The sequence below is a fragment of the Dipteris shenzhenensis genome, chromosome 22 (genome assembly GCF_047967505.1).
Source record: "Dipteris shenzhenensis isolate YYH24624 ecotype China chromosome 22, Dip_SZ_1.0, whole genome shotgun sequence".
In the NCBI taxonomy this organism is placed as follows: Eukaryota; Viridiplantae; Streptophyta; class Polypodiopsida; order Gleicheniales; family Dipteridaceae; genus Dipteris; species Dipteris shenzhenensis.
Genome location: NC_141617.1, coordinates 41,211,441 through 41,236,330, shown reverse-complemented (window position 1 = coordinate 41,236,330; position 24,890 = coordinate 41,211,441).

Here is a 24,890-nt window from a genome sequence, read left to right as displayed (position 1 = left end):
AGTGCATTTGAATGGGATACTAGTACAGGCAAGCAACACTTGAATGTAATGCCATTGTGTGCCATCTTGGAGTTTTTACATTAATAGATGTTAATGACAGTCATGCAAGACAGGGAGCACCAAATTTGTTAGGCCACCAAATAAAATTGTTCCATATTTGCCTAAGGAGAAACTTAGGACACTTTATAGTAATAGGTATGTCTTGGTGCTAGGATTCCAATGATAATACACTATGTCTATTCTAACTCTAAGGGATATTTTTTGGAGGAGCCATTTTTTTCTCTTACAACAAGAGTTGCAGTTTTTTTTTAAAAAATCACGTATGTATGTGGGTATGGAAACCAAAAAGAATACAAAGTAATTGGAAAATTTATTTGCTTTAGTTATCTTGTGCATGAGTGAATTAGCAAACAATTGAAGGGCATAGGTCCAATGAATTCGTTAGATGTGTTTAACGGGTTACGAAATACAAAATTTAGCCAACTGAATTGTTGATATTGTAACAATTGCAAGGAACATCAAGTGACATGAAGTTTAAATTTATTTAGTATATTTTATTAATTAAAGTTCACCTAAATGTTCCATCTGTACCTTGCAATGTATAGGTATGGAAACAAAAAAAGATGTGAAAGAATGGAAAATTTATTTGCTCTTGTACAACAAAGGTGATTTTACTTATTTCACACATGGATGAACTAGAAATTAAAGGGATTGGATTCAATGAGGATTCATTAGATGTATTCAATGGAGCTATTGTGCAAAGAATGAGTAAACATAATGATGTGTTGATGATTCATATGAAAATGAAAGATATAAGCAAAGAAACTCGGTCAAGTGAGTTTCTCAAATGCATCACAACAATTACAGGAAATATCAAGCAACATGTAGTTTGTGTTGATGGTACTGTCCTCTCAAAATGAAAAGCAAGATATTTGGAATGCTATGTGGGAAAAATGAAAGGCACTTGTAGCCCAAGCTAAAGTCGTTGCATTAGCGAAGATGAAAATGGGTGTAGAAGAACATGGTTACCATCCAACCTTTCGATCAAATCTATTGAGTGATTCTTACCCTATTGTAAATGCAAATGATCTTCCTGTGAAACTTTCGGCAAGTAGCTACGTTGTTTGGCTACATGAAACATAGTACAAAGTCTTCACTGATCAATAGGTTGGATTTGGTTCAGAGGGACAGCTTTGTTTTGAAAAGATATAAGGAGTTATAGCTTTAGATTCAAATAGGTGTTTTGTTGTCAAATATTTTAAGGGAAATGCAAAGACAAAGTTAATAAGCTTCATGAAAGAGGCATCTAGTATGCAAATAAAGCACAATGTCCTAGTCCGAGTGCTTGCTATGGCCATGGGTCCTTCACATTGAGCATTTATGCCATACTTCAATGGGGGAACATTGTATAGCTTTCACTATGAATCTCACAATGGTGGCTACAAGAGCTTTGGTTTTGATACAAACATAAAATGTCAATTCTCTAATAGAATGCATTGAGTTATTGCTTTTGCACCAGATCTTTCCTATGCTCTTTGTCTAGGTTTTCAAGCTTTGCATGGGCAAGCTTGGTTGCACAATGATTTGCACAGCGGCAATATTCTCTAAGAATATGCACTTGGAGGATAAGCGCAAATTGGAATTTGTGATTGGGGGTATGTAACTTGCAAAGGAATTCCCAAAGGAAATTTATTACCTAGGCTCTCACCTAAAAAGGCTTTGGAATACAAACTGAAGTTTGCTAATATACATACTACTCATTAATTTAACATGAATTACCAAATAAAAATATATCCATTTATCATAGCATGCATTAGATGTATAGAAGTATTTGAGAGTAGACAATCCATACTTAGTAAAAATAATAGATCATTGTAAAAAAAACCAATTTTCTAGGTTAATCTGATGCTAAAGTTTCACCTAAATTAGGTGCTTTGATCATCATGATTTTATCCACTATAGTGAAGTAACGATAAATGGCCTAATGATTGAGCCAACAAATAATGGGTATTAATTATATTCCAAAACCTCATGATGTAAAGCATAACATGAAGTGCCTAGTAGAGCTTTGTGGAGCTAAGACACACACACGCACACATGCATGCACGTGCATGCACACACACACAAACACACAAGATTATGATACTACAAGTATGTAATATGTTCCCCATCAATAAGAAAAGGATTTACATAAGAGGTTGCACATATGAGGCTACATGACAATGAAGAAAAGGAGGCATCCCTTACACAAGCTAAAGAAACACTAAAGAAACACCAGCAATAATGAGAGTGAGAAAGAGGGAGAGAAAGAGAAAGAAAGAACAAATCAAGGGTGGGAGCAACTATGGGCAAACCAATGTAGTTTTCTAGACAGTAGAATCCCATTCATGCCAATAGCAAAGGATAGTATGAAACGCCGATGGCACTGTTATTTATGGAAGCATACAAGCTACAATAGGCTACCCTAGTTAGATGTCTGCATACTGAAATAAAATAACTCATTTCCCATACCTTCATCTCAAATACCTACTTATTTGCTTCCACAAGTACATGAGTAAGCGGAATGCACAACTCATATAAGAGGAATGAGATGGTCTACATTCCACCTTCCATGAGAAGGTGAAAGGACCAAACACCTTTTGAAAATTCTTATGGAATCATGTATTTGAAGTCCATTTGTCAATTCCCTTTTTCATTATTTCATACAAAAATACTCCAAAGGATGTGTGTGTGTGTGTGTGTTGCATGCATGCATGCATCCACATGCACATGCATGCATGCATTTGCACAAGTGCGCACATGTGTGTATGTGTGTGTGTGTGTGTGTGTGTGTGTTGCCTAATATAACAATAAAATCTATCTCCCATCCTACAGTCCATTGGTTCCTAAGTTTAACATTCCCCTTTTCTTTGTAGCATCCATCATATCCATGTAATGTTATTAGTGCTGCAGCTTATACTAGCACACTTACTCATGCTTTAAAAATTTTATCCAAGCATATTATACGAAATTAGTGTTGTTATTACTGTCAAGATACTTATCAAGAGAATTACTGTCAAGCATTTGATTTATTCCTCTTGACAAAATTCTATAAAATGCAATTTCTGCCATTTTTCCATAAAGTTTTTAAGTATAATAGAGCTAAATAGATTTTGTCAAGAGGAATAAATCAATGCCTTTGATATCCCTGTCCTACTTGAGCAATACATGCATTGCATAAGATAAATCATCCCCTCCCAGGTGTAACCAACTAGGGGCTTCCCAAAAAGTTGTTAAGTGGTATCAAAAAGGTAAATATCTAGCTCTATATGATAGTCATTCCTGCCTTCAGGAATAGTCCACAATGGACCCATCTTGTACGTAAGCGAGTCATTCTCCTCCTTTTCTTTTCAACCAAAAAGCTGAGATAGGTAGCTAGACTCACCTACATCCATCCAGAAGCACTGCACATTAGAACATGACTACAATGCAATGTGGGACTACAGGCTTCATGGCCTAGCCACGGTTGTTATCCCTGTCAGACCCAACTTTTTGATTAATAAGAATGAAAAGATGACAATGGTTTTCGGGGTGTCATTGATGGTCCCTTTCATTGAGATCCTAGGCATTGCTACCTTATTCATTGTCAAGGGCTTTAAGGCCTATAATGTATGTCAGTTCCCTTCTAATTTGGGGAAGTGTAGCCCAAGGGTAGCATCATTATAAATAAAAATTTGCTAAGAAAGTTGTTGTATGTTACCAACAGTGTTTACTTTCACAACCCAGAATTCATCCAAAAAATTACTTAAATTGTCAGCAAATGCACAATTTAGAAAGCTTTCAGGTCCTGCCTATAGAATACTACTTAATGAATCTCATAATTCTATTTATATGGGGGACCATTCTATCCTCTGAATGATATAATAGAGAGTGGGCAATAGAATATAAGATCATCCCAAATTTTGGACAGTTACAACTTTGCATTCTACTTATTTTTCCAATGCTTAAGGTAGAATGTCAGTAAAATTACTCATGTTCTATGAAGCATATAAGAGTTGTATTAAACTTAAGTTTCAAATCTCGGTATACGTGTCATCCACTTTTTCTTTTCTCTTCATCGGCATGCTATAGATCACTCTCCCTCTCAAGTTGAGGTAGGGTAGAAGGGAATAGACCATAAATTACTCATGCATTCCTCAAACATCTACCATAGTGGATCCCGTGTCTACTGATACATTGTAGTAGGTGCTGGCTGCAAAAGGGGTTGGTGTCATAAAAGAATTGCAGTCCTTATTTGGTTAATAAAACTAAAAGCAAAGAGAGCCACCCAACCACCAAGGGAGCTACATTATCTTGGTAGTCATATTACTTTCTCAGAGGTGAAGTAATGCCTTCTCGGTTTCTCTAGTAGGCTATCTAACGAAGACGGTGCGTAGGCTATCAACCAGATGTCCTACATATGCATACTGATCCAGCCGATCCAACAAAGGTCTACATGGGCATTTCATGACGTAGCTAATTCTCTTTTGGGGCCACTAGCAGAACCCATTGTCCTCATGAGAGTACTTCTGTGGTATCTTTTCAGCACTTGGTTTTTTCAAAGGCCCGGTCCAGTGGGTTAGCATGTCGACTCTAGGCAAACGCCTCATACTTGTGTCTTGGGGCTTCTACGTATTATGTATCATGCTAGATTCTCCTTCTCGTTTCCCTTCATGGCTATAGCCAGTAGCCCTCAAGGGGTTGGTGGAAGGGTGAGCGAGGGTGCTAGTTCATCCATCATGCAGCCATTCACAAGCATTCCGTGTGCTCACTTTATTGTTTACATCGTGCGTACTCCCTTCCTTAGTAAATAAGTGGAGGTTTTTTCTCTCTCAAGTAGGGCTGAAGCTTCATTTGTTCTTGATTGAGATGTGAAGACCCATCTGACGTGATGATTGAGGGATCACCAGGCCATAGCATATAGTAATGTGCATTATCAGGTAGGATCCTCACATAAGTTCATCTTGTGATGGACCACGAGCTGGGCTCATCATCGTCAAAGCCATCCTCATGTTCCTAGGGAGCATTTTGCCAGTTGTTTGTGAGTTGTAAAAGATCATAGAGTGCATCATTTGCAATGGAGATCATTGTGGTTCTCCCTCCAACCAAACATTGATGTCAACTCTACCAAATAATCGTCTAAGCACGATGTGCTAGGCCAGATTTTAGCACGCGAAACAATTTTACGACTCTCAGGCATGTGCATGTGAGTGTAGGGCACCTTGGTGAGGCCATGCATTGCATTTTGAGTGTGACTAAAAATGAAACATTGTGGGAGACCTCTTATAAACATAAACAAAAGATATTACTCGCGTGATCTATATTTATCTTCAGATAGGTTCGCCCCATAAGATCGCGCATTCTTATCTAAGGGGATTCCTCCCTGGTCATGCTTCTCAATCAAATGCTGGGCACCAAGTGCCATGGTCTAAGGGAACTGATCATGGCATCCTCATTGCCTAGCTATCCAAGCACTCTACTGGGAGTGCAGCAAACTCCCTACCTCTCCTTCTAGGTGTTTGGAGATGCAGCTCGCACCATGACAGGAGGTAACTGATAATTGGGCTTAGTTTGTTGACAAACAAAAGATGAATAAACCTTTTTGCTTTGTTATTATGTTTATTAAGTACTAACAAAGCATTGTCTTTTTTGGTAATGAATCTTACTTGTTTGTGGGGGTTAAAGGTCGATGTGCCTTTACCCTGGTTATGTACAATACTCAAACACATATATAAATGAATGAAAAAGAAGATTAGGGTGCTCTGCACCGACCAGAACTTGTGTGGCTCTCTGTTTCTCTCTCTCCCTCTTTCATTCTTGCTTCCGTTGAGAGCACTCTCAGTTGATATCAGAGCCCGGGTGATCTAGCTGAGCATGTGTGAATGCCTGGAAGCTCAGCAACTCTGTGGGAGGAAGGAGAAGCTCTTGGGGAAGCTTTTTGGGTGATTTTAGTTGCATCTAAGTGCGCAGAGACCTTGAAGGAACCTTTGGAAAGTCACTTTGGTTTTGCGAAGTGGTTTTGAGAGCCTGTTAAGTGTTTTCAAAGAAAAATGTCGTTTTTTAATCTTTTCCCTAGTCCGTTCGATGACAGAGACTCAATATTGACTTGTAGAGGCAACTATTACCTGCTTTTGGTATCCACTTCACTTCAAGAGCTTGGAGACACCTTCATTCTTGAATCTGGGATCATTTCATTGGATTTCTGACTCACTGTGTCAGTTTCTATGTTTTTCTGTCCGGGTGTTGAAACTCAAGTTTGGAGTAACCATTTGCAGATCTATCAATTCCGGTGGACTCAGGAGGTCCTAAAACTTCTATCTTGCTCATCATTCGCACTTCGATGGAGTTTACAAACAGTTTTGTTTCCAAAAAAGTTTTTTAGTCCGTTTGTTGGACCCAGTGATTGAGACCACAGTTTCCAAAACCGTCTATCCCATTGCGTTTCAACACCTAAAAACCCCTACCTCTCAGTTCTTACATGATTCAGTGGAGTATTTTCAAAGTTATAGATCTTTGTCTATTGGATTTCGTCTCTCTGTTATGCATTTTTCATTCTAAGGTTTTGAAACCTTAGATTTATGCCACATGGCAGTGGATAAGTGTTGATTTCCATTTATCACTCATTGGTTGGGATTTTGGAGTTCCAGCAGAAGAGAGATATTTGCAAATTCTCTTGCTGAGTCTGATTATGCAATGGGACCCATATTTTGAGGCATCTCAAATTCTATTTTCAGTAGCGGTCATTGCCGTGGGACCATGATTTCTTGAGCATACCTTATGCAGATCACTCTAGTTACAGTTTGAGTCATGTGTGCTCATTTGTGGTGTGCATTGGGTTGCAATGGATGATTTATAAGCCATTTGGATGCATTGCAATCCTTATTGGATGCACTGATAGGCCCAGATTGCCTTGTGGGATGCTATTTTTATGCATGCTTTGCACATGGATGCTATTTTATGCTGAAGGACAGCTTTGACACATTGCAAGTGATGCACTAATAGTGTTATGCTCTCTTGGATGAGATATTGGTAATGCATATGCCCATGGATGGTGTTTATGCTTGAGCCATTTGGCACTTATTGGCATTTTGGATTGCCATTGCAGTTGGCATTTTCTTTTGGGCCAAATTTACTCATATGGATGCATAGTACATCCACATGAGTCAGTTGTATCTTTTGATGCTTTAAGCTTTGAGTTTTGGTGATATTTCACTCTATTGTGGCATACACATTTGGGTGCACCTGGTATTTGGTGTGATTTCTCTTTTGCAAGTACTTTGCAGGAACTAGCATTTGGGATTTTTGTTTCATTTCCATTATGGCATCCTCTTCCATGTCTGAAAAGGAGTTTTTCAACATTAAAAAGTTTTATGGGACAAACTTTTCTTTGTGGAAAGAACAGATAAGGGATGTGCTTATTCAAAAGAAGCAGATTAAACCCTTGGCAAGGATTGAAGCTAAGCCTGCAGATATGTCTGAAGATGATTGGAATGAGTTGGATGCATTAGCAAAGTCTACTATTAGACTTCATCTTGCAGAGTCAGTTTATTTCACAGTAGTAAATGAGCAGACTACGGAAGATTTGTGGAAGAAATTGTGTGCCACTTATGAGAAGGAAACTGCCTCTAATAAAGTTTACCTCATGAAGAGGTTGTTTGAGCTGCAAATGAAGGAAGGGGTCTCCATTGCTTCTCACTTGAATGAATTCAATATTATTTTCAGCCATCTTTAGGCTCAGAAGATGAATTTTGATGCAGAGACTAAGGCAATATTTCTCTTATGTCACTGTCATCCTCATGGGATACCTTCCGCATAGCTGTCAGTAACTCTGCACCTAGTGGAGTACTGAAGTTTGATGATGTTGTGGGTAGCTTGTTGGCTGAGGATATTAGACAGAAGTCTACAGATAGCAACAAGCAGGATGTAGCCTTAAATGTGCTAAGGGGCAAATCACAGTTCAGGGAGAAGTCCCAAGAAAGAGGGAAGTCTCGTAGCAAATCTAGGGCACAAAACATTGAGTGTTACCATTGTGGCAAGAAGGGCCATATGAAAAAGGATTGCTACAAGCTGAAAAGAGAGAAAAAGGATAAGAAAAAGAATGCAAATTGGGGTGCAAATCAGAAGGAGAGAGTCCAAGGAAGGACAAAGGGAAAGTAAAGATCGAGGAGATCAATGCAGTCACACATGATAGTGACAATGACATTCTCTTCATGTCTAGTTTATCTGTAGAGTTGCTTACCACTTCAAATGATGCATATTCCCAAGATTGGATTTTGGATTCTGGTGCTTCATTCCATGTTACTCCACGTAGGGAATGGTTCTCCACTTATGACAATGGAAAGAGAGGTTGTATGCATCTTGGAAATAACTATGCATGTGACATAGTGGGAGCAGGTGACATAAAATTTTCTTTTGCAAATGGGTTTGCATTTGTTTTGAAACATGTGAGACATGTGCCTAAGTTGACCAAGAGTCTTATTTCAGTGGGTGAGCTAGATGATGCTGGTTTTCACACCACTTTTGGCTTTCAGAGTTGGAAAATTCAGAAGGGCTCTATGCTTTTGGCTAGGGGTGCCAAGTATGGGACTTTGTATCCCTTACATGTATCAGGGGTGTTTGATCATGTTGTTGCAATAACCGAGCAGCCAAGCACTTCTTTATGGCATTGCCGGTTGGGCCATATGAGCCAAAATGGTATGGAACTCCTATGCCGTTTGGGTTATGTACCACATTTGAGTTTCTCTGATTTTGAATTTTGTGAGTATTGTCTCTATGGGAAGTAGACTAAATCAGCCCATAATATAAGGGGAAAGAAATAGTTTGAAAAGCTTGATTTGGTGCATTCAGACGTATGTGGTCCCATGCCTACACGGTCATTAGGCAGGGCTGAATACTATGTGACATTCATTGATGATGCAACTAGGAAAGTGTGGGCTTATGCTATAGCTTGAAAGAGTGATGTGTTCCAAGTATTTCAAAAATGGCCATCTTTGGTTGAGAATCAGTCAGGTAGAATGCTTAAATGCCTACGGACTAACAATGGTGGAGAGTATCTCTCTCATGACTTTCAGCATTTTTATGATACACGTGGGATTAAGAGGGAGCTCACATCCCCTCGTGCTCCAGAGCAAAATCCAATTGCAGAAAAGATGAACCGTACCATTCAAGAAAGTTTGCAATGCATGCTTTCCAATGCAAGTCTTTCTAATGGTTTTTGGGCTGAGGCAATGAAGACTGCAGTGCATGTGATCAATAGATCACCTAGTAAGAGTTTGGATGGTGGTATTCCTAAAGAGGCATGGAGTGGCAAGAAGCCCTCTTACTCTCATCTACGTATATTTGGGTGTGAGGCATATGCACATATGCCAAAAGAGCTTCGAAAGAAGCTAGATCCTAAGACTAGGAAATGCATCTTTCTGGGTTATGGTGAAGGTGGAGAGATGGGTTATCATCTCTGGGATGTAGAAGCAAAGAAGATCATATGCAGCCATGATGTAGTCTTCAATGAGAAGAAGATGCATAAGGCACCCATGAGGGATGTGCAAATGAGGAGAATCACTTTCCAGGATGTGAATCCACCTACATATGTTGATAGACAGCAAGTTGTCCATGCACCAAATGTGCAAGAAATGGTACCACCAAGTACTCCCACAGGTATACAATCAAGGGTAGATGATGGATCATCTATTCGTGCAAATGATGAGCCAAATGTGGCTGATATGCAGGGAGGATAGCAATCTAAAATGCCCTTGAGAAGATCATCTAGAGTGTCTAGACCGCCTAATAGGTTTGTTCTAGGGGTAGACTATGTGATGCTTACTGATTGTAAGGAGCCCTCTTGCTACAGTGAGGCTATGATGCGTGAGGATCAATGCAAGTGGGAGTATGCTATGCAATCAGAGATGAGTTCACTTATGAAGAATAAGACTTGGGACTTGGTTTCTTTGCCACATGGAAAGAAAGCATTGCCATGTAAATGGGTCTACAAAATGAAGGTCACAAGTGATGATGTGCCTAGGTACAAGGCCCGTTTGGTCGCTAAAGGGTTCAAGCAAGAGAAGGGTGTGGACTTTGATGAGATATTCTCTCCGGTTGTGGAGATGACCACACTTAGATGCATGCTTGGACTAGTGGCAGCAGAGGATATGTAGCTTATGCAGATGGATGTCAAGATAGCTTTACATCAGGACCTGCATGAGGAAATTTACATGGTGTAGCCAGAAGGCTTTGAAGAAAAGGGCAAAGAGCATTTAGTTTGCAAGCTGAAGAAGAGTCTCTATGGTCTTAAGCAAGCACCTAGAGAATGGTATCACAAGTTTGATGCTTTCATTCAATCCCAGGGGTTTAGAAGGAGTGAAATTGATCACTGCCTCTACACTAAAGGGGCTAAGGATAATAGCCTGATAATCCTGGCACTATATGTGGATGATATGCTATTGGCTAGCAAGAATACTTATGAGCTAGATGCATTAAAGGCCAAGTTGCATGAGGCCTTTGATATGAAGGATTTGGGACTTGCAAGTCATATTCTTGGTATGCGCATCACGCATGACTGGAGTAGGAAACTCCTTTGGCTTTCACAGAAGGAGTATGTTACAAAAGTATTGCAACATTTCAATATGGAGGGGGGGAAGGCAATGAGTACTCCATTGCCTCCATATGTGAAACTGAGTCATACAAATAGTCCCAAATTAGATGAGGAGAGGGCCATGATGGCTAAGGTTCCTTATGCATCAGTGGTTGGGAGTATTATGTATGCTATGATAGCTACTAGACCAGACATTGCATTTGCAATGGGAGTTGTTAGCCGGTATATGGCTAATCCAGGATATAGGCATTAGGAGGTAGTTAAGGGCATCATGAGGTACATGAAGGGTACCAAGGAGATGTGCATCTTCTTTGGTAGAGGAGATGTGCATCTGTTTTGGTAGAGGAGACATGCATGTACTTGGGTACACAGATTCAAACTATGCAGGGCATGTGGATAGTAGGAGATCCACTTCTGGTTATATGTTTACCTTTGCAGGTGGTACAGTGTCGTGGATGTCTCGCGCATAGAAGTGCATTGCTTTGTCTACCACAAAGGCTGAGTATGTTGTAGCCATATAGGGTTGCAAGGAGGCTATATGACTTGATCAGCTACTGGGAGATTTGGGGATTTAGACAGGTGTACTGACATTGCATAGTGATTCCATGAGTGCTATTATTCAGCTAGCACGGAATCCAGTCTTTCATGCAAAGACCAAACACATTGAGGTTAGGTACCATTTCATCAAGGAGGTACTTGAAAACAAGCGCATAGAGCTTGTCAAGGTTCATACAAATGATAACCCTGCAGATATGCTGACGAAGAGTTTACCTAGTCAATGGTTTGAGTATTGTCATGTATTGATGGGCATAGGATAGTATGCTCACTAGTTGTTCTCCCTTAAAAGGCACATTGTCCTTTAAGTGGGAGGTTGTGGGGTTAAAGGTCATTGTGCCTTTACCCCGGTTATGTACAATACTCAAACACATATATAAATGAATGAAAAAGAAGATTAGGGAGTTTTGCACCCACCAAAACTTGTGTGGCTCTCTGTTTTTCTCTCTCCCTCTTCCATTCTTGCTTCCATTGAGAGCACTCTCATTGTTCACTGTTAGTATTGAAATCTAATGTCTTTGAAGTCTTGCCAAAGTCTTTTGAGCCTCGGAACACTTGAGTTTTCTTGGTAGAACTCTTCATGGAAGTTGGAATAATAAATTATCTTTTTGGATCTTTGTTCTTTGACTACAGGAGAATAGCTTCAATAGTATTAGCCAAAGGTTTGTTGTGGAGTCTAGGAATCAAGGGAGTGTTGGGGGAGTAGAGTGGTAGATTACACGCTACTTCTAGCATGAAATCATGAAACTAAAAGTATACAATAAGAGCATATTTCAAAAGGAAACAAAACCACCCATCCAATGAAAGCATAAACCAAGGCAAGTCCTGAGGAGAAGGGGAAGTAGCAAGAGAGATTTTGGAAAACAAACCATAACAAGTGATCCAACCAAATAATGGAGGCTAAGCAAGAATAATTAGGGTCAGCTCTTTTGCATTGGCACTTAAAGAAAAGGGCAATAAGTATTCCAACAATTCTTCAGAAATTTCTTGGGCTCATGAACTTTGTCTTGATTAATGGGGCCTTTGGTTCGAGCAATCAAGATAGTACTCGAGCACTTAGAGGAGTGAACATCCAAGAGCTTAATTTGGGAAAGATCAAAGCAAAAGTCATTGGATAAGAGATGCTTGGATCAAAGCAAATGTACAAAAGATCTCTAAAGAGGTAATTGAAAAAGGGGCCCTATGGTTAATAACCTCAAAATCCCAAATATTGTGCTCCAACCTAATGGAATCAAGCTCAAGTTGGCAAGGAGGGAGGACAGGAATAGCACCAGAGAAAGCTTGAGACAAAAACTTTTGAGGGGAAGAAGAAGTTGCAGAAGGTTGGGAGCTTAAGGCAAAAAGTGATTCTTTTTCAGTATGATCAAGGAGGTCAAAGTCTAAGAGTAGGCTGACAATGTTTGTAGAGTTTTTAACTTCACGAGAGATTGATGGGAGAACATTAAGGGAAAAAAGCTTATTCACTATCAAGGGTAGGGTAGAAAAGTAGAAGTTGAGATCTAGTGCATCTTGATAGTCAATGAGGGGTAGTGACACAAGAAGTTTACTGAAGGATTCTAAGAAGTCAAGTTGATCTTTCTTTGACTGGACTAAGAGGGAGATCCAATAATTCATAGAGGCAATAGCGAAAGCTGGCAGAGTTTTTTTTAGGAAAGCTTGTTGTTGGCTCTTTCCTACTACTTTTGTAGGAAGAGCTGGGTTTTCTCAGTATGCAAGGTTTCGAGGCTTTTTATCACCTACAAATATATTGGGGTTGTCATTTGTAGTATACGTGTAGCTTAGGACCTTGAGTCGTGTTCCAGTGAGAGACATAGGCTTAAGTGTGGTAAGTAAACAAAGTATATGCATGTGTAAAAGGAACGTGTATCATCATGATTGAGGGAATGAAGACTTTCGCCTTCATTGGGGGTTGCAGGGTTTGGGAAGAGTTTAAGGGTTAGAAGCAGGTTCCAAGGTTTAGAAGGAGTTCTAGGGTTTGAAGGAGTTCCAAGGTTTAGAAGGAGGTTCCAGGGTTAGAAGGAGTTCCAAGGTTTAGAAGGAGGTTCCAAGGTTAGAAGGAGGATCCAAGGTTCAGGGTAGAGTACATGGTGCAGAACTCATCTCCCTCATAGATCATGGAGTTTAAGGGTTGAGGAACAAAGGGTTTAGGGGGAGCATAGGAGTGGGAGAGGAAGAAGGTGTAAGAGCATGGGGGAAAGAGGAGAGAGGAGGGAAGAGGAGGAGAGAGGAGGAGGAGGAGGAGGAGGAGGGAGGAGGAGGAGGAAGAGGGAGGAGGAGGAGGAGGAGGAGGAGGAGGGAGGAGGAGGAGAAAGAGGGAGGAGGAGAAGGGAGGAGGAGGAGGGAGGAGGAGAGGGAGAGGATGGGTTGCAAAGTTGAAGGAGAGGGGAGGAGGAGTTGCAAGGTTAGCACATGCTTTTGGACATGGAGTGCAAGGTAGCATGGACACTTGAGACAATTGCTTGGAATACCAAAGTAAAACTCAGCACAATGCCCCAAAGAGTGTGGGCTTCATTCCATTATGGGGTATTTATACAAGTTGGAGAGCTTCTCTCTCTACATGTAGGAAGTGTAACACATTCTCTCTCTACATGTAGAACTTGCATGTAGAACTCGCATGTACAAGTCGTATGTAGAACTTGCATGTACAAGTCACATGTAGAAGTCTTATGTAGAACTTGCATGTACAACTCGCATGTAGGAGTTGCATGTACAACTCGTATGTAGAACTTGCCTGTACAACTCGCATGTAGGAGTTGCATGTACAACTCGTATGTAGAACTTGCATGTAGAACTCGCATGTACAACTCGCATGTAGGAGTTGCATGTAGGAGTTGTATGTAGAAGTCGTATGTAGAACTTGTAATTGCATGTAGAATATGCAAGTTGGATTTCTAAGAGGGATTATTTCTAGCCTTATGCAAGTACAAGTAGAGCTTTGTCGATACTCTACACACACATTCTATTCTGCCTAAGTCCATGTTGGCACTGAGTCAACATACTCCCAGATCCATTTTATTACCCGTCCTCGGGTTATGGCTTATTTTGATTTTGGAGTGGGATGCCATGTGCGTAACCTAGTGGCTGTTGAGCTTGTGGCATATGCGAGTCGTTCCTGCTGTAATGCTTTTGCACCATACAATTTATGATTTGTAGTCAGGAAGCTTATCTCCTCTTGAGGAGGGGTAGATGGTTGTGAATTTCAGAGGGGATCTCGTTGCTGAGGCTGCGGACTCTGACATCAAATCTTCTTGGAAAGAGGTTTGGCAGGGGTCTCGTTGTTGAGGTTGGCATTTCTTGCTATCTTGCATACATGTTGGATGCGATTGCACCCGTATCATTGAGCTTGTAGATATGTTTGTATGCAAGTTTGATATTTTTGCATATAGGAGAGGACTGTGATGTTTGGCGGGGCTCTCGTTGTTGAGGCTGCAGACTCTTGTGCCAATTCATCTTGAGTTTTGGCATAGCTTCTTGTCTTGGTTGTGAATTCATTGCATGCTTTGAGAGTATGGAATGAAAGTGTGTGATACTATTATTGATGCAATCCATTATGTGCCTATGCAAAATCATGTGAGTGCATGGGATGTGTCTAACTATATGCTTATTTGTGGGATTTAATAGGGAAAGTAAGACTCAATTGTCCCTAATACGTGCATATGCCAGTGAGTGTGCGTGTAACAATCTAGTACAAACTATATGTGCAAAAACGTGCATATGCTAGTGAGTGCTTGTGATACAATCTAATCCTAACTAAGGAAGACTTGGTTTCCCAAATCTTTGTTTTTGTCACAGATGGCTTGCATGTTGATGTAGTAGCACTTCAATCGGCTCCCGTTTATTGTTGTGTTGAATTAGAATCGATCCAATGTTTCTAGCTATACAGCTCCAATGGGATTCATCGTTCATACTCGGTAGGGTCCGTGACCTAGATACTTCAGTTTTCCCTTGTGTACTTTGGCATCGTATAACAGGACTAAGTCGCCTTCCTTGATTTCTTTAGCTTTCAAATTTCTATCAAACCATGCCTTTCTTCTATGTTTTTCTGTTGTCATGGCATGGTAGGCTACTAGTCTTGTCTCGGTATGCTTCTCCAACTGATAGAGCCTTTCTTTCAAGGATTCATGGTCTCCCATGCATTCCTGTACTGTTATGCGTAGACTTGGTATTACAAATTCGAGTGGGACCATAGCTTCAAGGCCGTACACCAATTGAGAAGGTGTGTTCCCTGTACTGACCTTGAATGTGGTTCTATATGCCCATAAGGCTGCATTCAGTTTCTCTGCCCAATCAGAACGCTATGGTTCTACTACCTTGGTGAGGATAATGCATATTATTTTCTTGGTGGATTTCGGCCTGGCCATTCCCTTAGGGGTAGTAGGGTGTGCTTTTTCTATGGATTACCATGAAGCCAGACAAGAGTTCTTGGATTACCTCATTGACAAAATGTGTGCCTCTATCGGACACAATTTCAATGGGCCATCCGAATCGGGTGATCACATTTTCATATAAGAATCTTGCTGTGCTCCTGGCATCTTCCTTTCTGGCTGCTTTAGTTTTAGGCCATTTTGTAAAGTAATCAGTGGCCACAATGATGTAGCATGCCTGTGTTCCTTTTGCTGCTGGATGTATGGGACCCACATATTCAATCCCCCATTTTTCAAATGGTTTTTGTGCAACAACTATTGTTAGGGGATTGAAGTCTTTGTGTTGTGGTTTAGTAGTCCATTGGCATACATCACAGCCTTTTACATATTGATAGGCATCTGCCCACAATGTTAGCCACCAGTAGCCTACGAGGAGAACTTTTATTGTTGTGGCTTCCCCTTGGAAGTGTCCTCCTGCAATGCCTTCATGGACTTCACTCAGGATTGGCATGATCTCATGAGGCATTACACATCTTCTTAATATCTAGTCCTTGCCCATCTTATACAGTTGTCCTGCAATGAGTTGATAGGGTGCAGCCTTTAGAATCAATTTTGTGGCATCTACTGCGTTCATTTCACGGGGTGGTCTTCCTGCTATCAAGTACCCAATGATATCTCCACACCACTCTGGAAAAACATCTATTTGAACTAGTGTGGCATCTAGTAAGTCGTCTTCTACTCCAGTCGCTTCTTCTCCTGACTTGACATGAGACGTGATTGGCAATGTAGTGTTGGGCACCTTTGCGGACCACTATTTTGAAGTTGAATTCTTGAAGCAAGAGGAGCCATATTGTTATTCTTCCTATTGTACACAGACGGTTCACAAGATAAAGCAATGCTTAATGGTCGGTGTAGAAGACAAAATCATTTGCCAGTAGATAGTGCCGAAATTTCTTTACACTATACACCATTGCTAGGGCTTCTCTTTCTGTGGTGCTATAGTTGATCTCTACATCATTGAGTTATCAACTGGTGAAGTAGAATGGGTAGTCTTTCTGATGTTCACCAAGTTGACAAAGTACACTCCCAATTGCATACTTGGATCCATCAGTATGAACATGAAAATCAATATCCCAATTGGGAGATATAAGGATGGGAGCTGTGATCAGGCGCCACTTTAAAAGCTCAAAGGCTTGGTCGCACTCTCTGGTCCATAAGAATTCCACTAATAATTTATAAAGTGGTCTAGCTATCATGGCATACTGCAATATAAATCTTCTATAATAGCCGGCATGTCCCATAAAGACCTGTACACCTTTGGAATTTGTAGGAGGAGGCAATTCCATGATTATTTTGATTTTTTCCATGTCAGTTGCAATCCCATGTTGAGACACGATGTGTCCCAAAACAACTTCATGGGTGACCATGAATTGGCATTTTGTTGGATTTAGGGAGATTCCATACTCCCTGCATTTGATTAGTACTTCAAGACATTTGAAGTGGTCTTGTTTGTTTGAATGGATGCACAAATCATCCAAGAACACCTGTAAAAACTTATTCAGAAATGACTTGAAAGCTATTAACATGAGTCGCTAGAATGTGGCCGGGTCATTACAAAGGCCAAATGGCATGACTTTATATGCAAAAATACCCCATTCTGTAGCAAATGTTGTTTTTGATTGGTCTTTAGGAGCGATTTGCACTTGGTTATAGCCACTAAAGCCATCCAAGAAGGTATATATTTTTGAACTTGCCACCTTTTCCAACACTGTTTCTGTCAAGGGTAGGGGATAGTAATCCCTCATTGTGGCGGCATTCACATTTTTTAAGTTTACGCATATTCTGAGCTTCTTGTTGCATTTAGGCACAATGACAATGGGTGAAACCCAATCAGCGTGCTCTTTCTCGTAGATGAAACCGGCATCTAGGAGTTTTTCCAGTTCGTCATAAACCATGGTGCCATATTTAGGATTTGTGCAATAAGGTCCACATACCTTAGCGTGAGCACCTTCCCTTATAGGTATCATGTGTATTGCCACTTTGGGTGAAATTCCTTTCATCTCTTTGTATGACCATGCTAGGCAGTCGCGGAATTCCATTAGGAGTGCTTTGAGTTTGGTTTCATCTTCTTGTCGAAGCTATTTTCCAATGAAAACCAGTTTTTCTTCCTCCCCTTCAAGGGCGAGGTCTGTTGTGCATGTTTTTGCCGGTCCCTCATAGATTGGAGTTTCTCCAATGCTATCAGTTTCTTGAACTTCAAATTCTCTTAGTGGTCTTGGCATTGCTATTGGCGCACTGCCACTTGTATAATTCTTGAAGTATTCTGGCACTTCTCGAAGATTAGCCTCTAATGGTGTTGAACTAGCCGGACATGTGTCATGTGTGCCAGGTGGCATAGTTGCATTTATTAATTTGTTAGGCTCTTCTTGACCTTCTTTTTCTGAAGTCTCTTAATCGAGCTTCATCTGTACATGTGGCTTGTATTTCCAAAACTTCTTACGTTGGGAACTGTGGGGTAACTTTTCCACTGGTAAGGTGTTTCCAAGTAAGGGTTCATTTGCTGCGCATACTCCTTCCAGTCCCTTAGGGGACCATTCGAGAGGCGGTGGTTCTGATTTTGAGGGAGCTGACTATGCAAGGTACAATTTGATGATCCTTTTTTGGACTCATTCAAATTCATTGAAGTGCTCGACCTTGGCTTTTTTGAAATTTCCTCCTTCAGCTTTCTTGCGGGATCTTCTGCTGTTATTCAACTTTGGAGGTTCAACTTTTGGGAGCTCGACTGCCATTAGGGCATGCAGAATGGCTAAGTCATTATCAAAGATTTGACCTTCAATTTTAGCATTCTCAGCCTCTATTTCAAGGTCCCAAGGAAAATATGAGTCATCATTGGTATGGGTGCCTTCTTCAGGTTCATTATCCCACTCGAGGTCAGCCATAAAGAATGGCATCTCTAGATCGATTGGTTCTACATGTGGGAGTGGAGGATCTACCTATAGTGCCTTAGCATCTATCTGTGAGAAGATGGGGTCTAATGAATGGCAGTTGTTGATGGTTGCCAAGGTTTGTATCTAGTTATTAACATTGCTTTGTGAGTCACTTGCTATGGCATGCTGTTGCAAGGGAGCTGATTTGCTTGAGATTGTTGTTAAAGATGTGTCATCCAACACTCTAGGCACAATTGGTTTAATAGATCCTGTCCCCACATTCACCTTGACTACGGTGTCATGATTCTGGATTGTCAGTCTATTAGTTTCCCAGTCATGGAGGACTGATGCTTCCCGTAACCAAGGACATCCCAGTAAGATTTGATAGGATTTTTTGGGGAGATCCAAGATTGTGAATTGAAGGGAAAAGCGGACTCCTACGATCTTTGTGGACATGCCATTCACTATTCCCAAGGGTTTAGCTTGGGAATCATCAACAAGGCATATGTTGAAATTATCCTTTTGCATTGGTGGGAGACCCCATTCTTCATAGAGCCAAAACTGAAAGAGAGGGCAAGTGTTTCTTCCCTCTCCATTTAATGAGGTCACTATGGTGCCTTAATGTCTTTGACGATTCATTTCTCCACTCAAGTGTACTCTCCCAAAGTGCTTTATTGTGGTCCTGACATCTCCCTCATTTTTCCTTATTTCTTTTTTTAGAAAACCAATAGGGGCAAGTTCTTTATGGTGTCACAATATATGGGGTTCTAATCGTTCGCTCCCTCACCCTTGATGGTGCCGTCAAGTGCAAGTGGGTCTTTTGCTGTACTATGGAGAATCGAGTAGCAGGTATAGGGATGACGGGTATCAAGCAGTGGGTATAGGGGCAATGGAGGGCACAACAAAGGGAGGGCACAGCAGTACTCGAGGAGTGAGGTTGAGGTTGGAGGCACAAGGGAGGGCAGAGGCATGGAGACAACCGAAGGCGGAACATCAGTTGGAGGAGGCCGTAAGGGCAAGCATGGAGGGCGATGTCGCATCAACATTTTTAAAGTAGCTTTAAACCTCCATCTAGAAAGATCATTAATTTCTTAGATTATGATCATTTCCTTTTCACCCCTCTCACTTTCCCCTACACAAATTAATGGATTTTTTTCTCTCATAGCTCCCCTATTCTCCAGGATTCGAGTCGGTTTAATATGTAACAATACTCAGGTATTATCAATATATAATATATCTAAAAAATTTCAAGATATATTCCACAAAAGTAAATATTTTATCCTTGAAAAAACCATCAAATTATAAATGCCACTTAGTTACAATTCAAAACCAAACTCGGTGAATTTAATAACCAGACAATTTACAACATAATTCATACAAAAAAGAAAAACTCTCTTGAACCAAAAGTGGTTCAAAAATCTAGTCGAGCCAAAATTAAATGGGTGTCGGTAAAAATTGAGGATTGCAACCTCTTCATTGCTTCTCAATAACTTGGAAGCGGTATAAAGACTCTAAAAGGATCTATCTACATTTAGAACAACATGAGCCTTCATCAATGTATTTTTGGTACTAAGGGGTTTTGTAGTAGTGAGAGTTGCCCAAAGTCATCCATCAAGGAATCCGTCTCTTGAAGCAGGGCATGAGGTCTATGAGGAATGATCCTAGATGTAGCCTCTCCTCCATCTCGATAAAACAATAATCAAGCGAACGTGTTTGGTTACTTTGATGCCCTTATTTGCTCAAAATTTCATGATCCAACCAATGGTGAAAGGAAAAGAAAGGATTTTTGAAAGTGATAAAATAATTCACCACTTGGACATTATATATGTATATTATATAAAGGTATATTTATATTTATATCTATTTATCAGTATTTCATATTTACTTACATATTCCTTGAAATAATTTGGATTTTTATGATCCCCAAAAATGACTTGAGCCTATATATTTTGACCCCTCCTACCTTTTTTCCGCTCGTTGCTCGAGGGTTTTTGCTTGGAAAATGGAAACCCCCAATGTATGAGGAGTTCCAATTGGATCAAAAGTGGCTGGAGGAAGTGTACAAGAAATGCCCGCTATTCTTAGATTACCCTGAAGGGGAGCACCCACCACGGAAGCTTGCAATGGCAGTATGTACAAACTCAAGTGTCCCCCAAAAGATTTCTCTTCCAGGTTATTTAGTGCACCTACAAAGGACTCTACGCTATAGGAAAGTGAAGCAAGCAAGATGGGGGCATCTGCATCTAGTAGAGTAGGCAAGAAAGTGGATGAAAGAATGAGGGGGCAAAAAAAAAGATCGAGAGGCTAGATAAACTCGATCGACTTGGACAGTCCCACACCTAAAGGTACGAGACAAGATTGTGACAAAAATCAAGTTGGATTAAGAGTCACATGGACGTTGTTTTTTATTTTTTAGAGGGCCTCAAATAATTGGCAATGTATTAGCTTCTGCATAAACATAGCCATTGGCTACACAAGTTGGAAGCACCCAAACAGGAGCTACAAGGGGAGAAGCTCAATGTGGAAATCAAGGTGATGAGGAGCTTTGTGTGGCAAAATTCCTACATACAGTAGCAAGGTAGGTGCTTAACGAATTACTAACATAAAGTAGTCAAGTGGGACCACTGCCAGTTGGCCCTCAATCCACCAGTGCAGATGGGGCTACAACTATGTCTACACATCCAACCCAAATAGGCAAGTAGCATGCTCCTTCTCATAAAGATTAGAGGCCCTTCTCATAAAGATCGGGGAGGATAAGTGTCTACATGAAGTAACAGGATGCCAGCAGTGGATGTTTTTTTGTTCACAGGTGGTGCACTCTGAAACCACCATATGTGTGCAGGGAAAGAGAGAGGTATGTGCTATAATCATGAAAGTGTTTTTCAAGACATGATCACATGGTGCATATGTTACACATATTCTGATTTGTTCCTATATGTGTTATATGTAGGACCACGTCATGCATGTAATGGTATACGTGCGCCAAGGTAAGGAGCATTGGGCCACCCTCATGGATGATGGGATCAGCATTGTGGAATGGGTGCGAGATGCAAATGATATCCCCATGGGAGGTACTACTTAGCAATTGCGTATTAGCTTTGGCAAAGTTCAAAACACAAGCTGGGCTTGCATTGAGTTTTAGTGTTATGGTAGGTGGCATGCAACGCGAATGATTGTTGAGAGAGAGAGCAAGGGGGGGTTATATAGGCAAGGGAGGGGAGCTTTTCTCTAAATCTTGCTTTTTGTTTAATAAAAATAACAAAAAGGGGCCATGTTTGGCACCCAGAGGAGGCCAAACATGGCCCCTTTTATTTTAAAAAATCAAAAAAAAAGAATTTTTTTAAATAACTTTTTCTTTTTTTTAATAATTTTTTAAACAAAAATCTCCAAAAAATGAGTGAAGTTGGCGCTTAGAGGAGGATGCCAACTTCACCCTTTTTTGGAGGATTTTTTTTCCCCAAAAAAATCTACTTTTTTCAAAAAAAATTAAAATTTTAGAAAAATAACAAAAAAAAGGGAAAAGTTGGCACCCTCCTGTGGGCACCAACTTTGCCCTTTTTTGTTTTTTCTTCCAAAAACAAATCCTTTAAAAATCCAAAATTTAAAAAAATTGCACTTAATTTTTTACCACCTTACTTTGTCGATCCTTTTTTAGGGCCTTTCACTCCGAATTTGGCCCTAGTTTCTTCCAAAAGGATTCTAAAATCTTTGCGTACATCTCGTTATGCTCTCGAATTTCCTTCAAAAAGTTTGGAAATCAGAGTTGCTATGAAAAGGTTATGCCTGTTTTACTATTTGGCATCTAATTTTTACTAGTTTTCATGTTTTTCTAAGGGCTTGCTTGCCTTTCACATGAATCACCTACACTTTCTAATTGTTGCATAATTGTGATTGCTATGCCAAGAGCCAAGATGCTCATTTTTGGGGGGTTTTTAAAAGCTTTTTTTGTTTTTTAGGGTGGAGGTGGGGGGTATAGCTGTTTTTTTAATATTTGACAACAAACAAATTACAAAAAATGGCATCTTCACCCTTACACCTATTCTTGCATCAAATACTCATTTAATGCTATTTGTTAGACATCAACTATATAAAGACCCCCTACCCCCCCCCTCCCACATCTCTCTGAAGCTCTCATTCTCTCTCAACTCCTCCTCCATAACCTCGCTCTTTGTCCATCTCTCTCTCGCCCCTATCTTACACCTCTCTCTCTCTCTCTCTCTCTCTCTCTCTCCCTCTCTCTCTCTCTCTCTCTCTCTCTCTCTCTCTCACACACACACACATACACACACACAAATCCCTCTTTAAATGGATGGCCCAATTGGTGCAGGGTCTAGCAACCTCAATGAAGTGCGGATCTATTTGAACTCCCTCTTGTCCGAGCCAATGATACGATATGCAAATGGTGGAACCATTGTTCTAGTTGAGGATGATCCCATGATAGGCAAGGGCATTCATGTGATGGCTATCACACATGTTAATGGCTGCCTGCAGACTACGCAAGTGGAAGCCATTCAAGCGAGTACATTGGGGCAGTTGTACATGCTGAACATGGAGTTGTTGCATGACTATGTGCTAGAGAGAGGAAAGAGAGCACATGCCCACGCTCCACCCACAATAGATTTCACCCGAAGCCCAACCAATTTGATGTAGAGACCATGCGAGTTGGACCCATCATTCCAAGCATGAGGGAAGGTAGTCATTGCATAAGCTACACCCACAATAGATCTCATGGCTAGCTTAGAAAGCTTGAGCTCGAGGTCGAGTTCAAGCCATGTTGAAAAACCAATAGAAGGCCATAGCACGGTACTGATCGATGATGACAATGATACAGTAGCCGCAATGGAGGGTCCTCAAGTAGCCATTAGCATGTCATCGCACATCAAGTCTTCTAGGGGATATCTGCGACTACTTCATCAACTGTTGCACAAATTCAACCATAGTGGAGAATTGGATGGAAGTTCTAACAATGTAGAATGGGAACTTTGTGTCAGAACTGCCACGTATGCCACATGGAGCGAGTGCAATGGATGGCATGGAGCAAAAGCATGACGGACATTAATGGACGAAACCAATGTCGACAACAATGACATTTCCTAGCAAAGTTCGTCGTAGTAGGTGTGTGGGGAACTAGAGTGTACAAACCCCCTTTGCTCCGGTAGGTCGATTAACAGATTGCCGAACCGCACTGCATGGATAGGCCAGTCCATAGCACACCCATTGCCGAGAAATTGAGTTAAAGAATGTTGACTATGTCTCTTTCATTGCGTGTTATAATCTTCTCCCGTCTGGTGTAGGAAAAATAAACAACAACATTCCGACTATCAGAATGTGTGCTACTGGCTCCAGAACCTCGGCCTGTTTCTTTTGCAAAAGGTCCCCCATTCTTTTGAAGCAATGTGAATGTGTGGCATACTACGTGATGGCAGGGCCCAAAATGACGAGACTCTTTTTCCATGTGGGTACGCACAAACACGAGGTGCAAAGAGGTACCTATAGAGCCCACGTAAAAGACCTTAGGTGCACAGTCAAAGAGATGGTGAAGGACTCTAGTGCAGTAGGTCATAGACACCTACAAATGGTAGTCGCAAAAAAAAAGTCTCAAGTGCCCTCATCCGCGACTCGGGCATCTCCCTTACAGATAATAAGTTGATGGCAATGCTTGAGGAGTTGGAGCCTCTTGTCCAAAGGCATAGGTAAACCATATAGGGCCAACCCAATGGCAAGTACATGCAAATGTGTTTTCTTTGCATTCTTAGAAGCAACATAACGTGTAGTCGAACGGACAACCTAGCTTAGGTTCAAGCATATGGTACGTGGTGCTTGCACTGAAAGTGATGAAGGCATGGAGTCCAGACTCCTAACGCTGAAGCAAAGTTGTGCTTACAGTTTTTTCCATGGGAGCTTCGTCCCCGATTAAGCAGTCGATGATGAAAGCATATGCTTTATCTTCAAGATGTCGACAATAGGGCCTGCTTGGGGGGTAGATCTGCTGAACCGCATGTGCCGCACTGGTGGTGGAGATCTACAAAATAGCTAGATTTTTTTTGACCATGTGTGGCATGTATGCGGGTGGACAACCATGGCTGCTCAAGTATATAATCCGAGGTAAGGCAAATGCTAGTGTTCCTACATTCCCTCCAGCACCGAAAGGATGATGCTTATGCCTAACTTTAGTTGTATGATGCGACATCCAAGAGTTGATGATTGTTGCTATGTGTGAGATGAAAGAGGAGGACATTGAGGCTCAGATCCTTTTCTGGTTGAAGCTAAATTATGTGGAGAAGTGTGGGCACCCCACTATAGACTTTAAAGGCCTCATGGTAGATGAGGCTGGCATGAACTAGAGGGCAGTATGCATAGTCTTCAATAATGGACTAGAGAACATGATACATGGCTAGGAAAGGACTTGCCTTTTCCATTGGGAGCAAAGCCTATAGA